We start from the raw sequence: 1991 nt of genomic DNA on the forward strand, positions 1-1991 counted from the left end.
TTAGTATAACTTGTCCCTGTCTCTCTCCTCAGCTGGAGTGTGGAAACTGAGAGGAAAACTCTCTCTCCACCTATTACTTTTGATATTTTAAATGAATATTGGGCAAGCACAGTGCACAAAACGCTTCCTGATTAATCTTCGCCTCTCACCCAGCAAATATGTTTTTAGCATCTACGACGTGCCAGGCACTGTTCTGGGGGCTGAGTCCATCGGTCACGGAGACTAAGTTGTCGGCTGTCTCCGAGCCCATATTCCAAAGAGGGGAATAACAAACAATAAAATAAATAATATAATTTTAGACGGCGAGAAACGCTGTGAAGAATATAAAGCCAGGTAAATGGAGAACATGAAATGGACATGAACCGTGTGAGATGCGGTCGGGGAGGGCTTCTCTAAGGAGGCATCAGAGGCCGAATCCAGGGTCGCTGTCGCCTGCCGGATTGTGCGGGATTGTTGAATGGCCATCGGAAGCTTTCAGCCCATTTGGCGGTGATCATGTTCGGGCTGTGCCAGTGCGACAGGCTCCGGGCTCATTGCACTGTGACTGCGGAACCAGCTCCAACTAGCCCTATCCCGTTTCTTACAAAATACTCAGTTGTTTTTCAGAGACAACGGAACAAAACAGCACAAAGCATACGCATAGGAGGAAATGTTGCAAATTACGCCCAGAACCAAAGCTTCTTCCTCTGTCCCCCGCCACATGCGCGCACACACGCGCACACACGTGCACACGCACACGGAACCGAAGGACCGGGCCTCAGCCAGACCCTACGTGCAAGCACGCATTCAGTTCTGCTGTCCGGGGAGGCCTGGTGCTGAAACCCCAGATCCGGGAGACAGTTTTGAGCGCTGACGCCTGTCTCCTTGCTGGTTGACTTCGCAATAAAGCTGCTTCCTTTTCTTGAAAGTCAGTGCCATGCTGTTGGCTTCCGTGCACATCGACCTGGGGAATGGCACGCTAGCTGGACTCCTGTCCTTTGTCCTTCTTCTCGGTAGCAAAAACACTGGCAGATGCCGGCACACACACGACACTGTTTTAGAGGGAGGTCAGCTGGGCGGCACGGCAGATAGAGACAGACAGGTCTAGATCTGCTCCTGCCCCTTACTAGCCTGAGAGACCTGGGGCAGTTGATTGAGCCTCTCTGATCCTCAGCGTCCTTACCCATAAAGTAAGAATAGTAATACCTCGCTAGGTAGTTGCCGGTTTTAGGAACTGTGCCGATGAAGTGGGTGACACATGGCACTAAGCGGGTGACAGCTGTACTTACGGGTGCACACACCGTCCACACCTCCTCATGCCTGGGAATTACCAAGGGTCACACGGTGGGTGCGTCGTCTGCTTTTACACGTCCCTCTGAACGCCACACTTCTGTTCACTCTCAACAGCGTGCGTGTTCTCAACACGACGCGCTAATGAGCAGGTTCTGCCACGCACCTTAATCACGTAAGCGAGTCACCTGCCCCAGACGTGGCCCTGAGCTCTTGCAGCCCATCAAGCCTTGTCACCCCGTCCAAACCCGGCCCAAACGCCAGCCGCAGCAAGGCGTTCCAGCGCCGCTGACCCAGAGTCTCCCCTGCATGGCTGTGAGCTCCTCCAAGGTCCGAGTTTGCAGCCGCCCACACACCTAACGGCCCCGGGACGTGGCGTTTGTGCAAAACGCGAGCTGGTTTAAATTCAGCAGTGTCAGAAGCTGCGGAGAAGCTGAGGGTGAGAATTGAGACACGGTCTCTGGCTTACGACCTCGATGACTCTTGAGAGAAGAGCTCGCACAGCGAGGTGGAGCTGGGAAGACCCCGGCCAAAGGGTTAAGGAGGGGAAGCTGAGGTGTCCTCAGGATGCTGTTGCAAGAACTTGGGTGGAATGTGCTAGTCTTTGGGGATGAAATGACGTGGTTCCTGGAATCGGCTTTCGAACCTTCCAGCAAACCAAAAGAAAAGCTGGGATAAGGAAATACAGGGGAATAAGGGAATGTTTGGAATCTCCCATTATA

This window comes from Pteropus vampyrus, unplaced genomic scaffold (assembly GCF_000151845.1).
Source record: "Pteropus vampyrus isolate Shadow unplaced genomic scaffold, Pvam_2.0 Scaffold52, whole genome shotgun sequence".
Classification (NCBI taxonomy): Eukaryota; Metazoa; Chordata; class Mammalia; order Chiroptera; family Pteropodidae; genus Pteropus; species Pteropus vampyrus.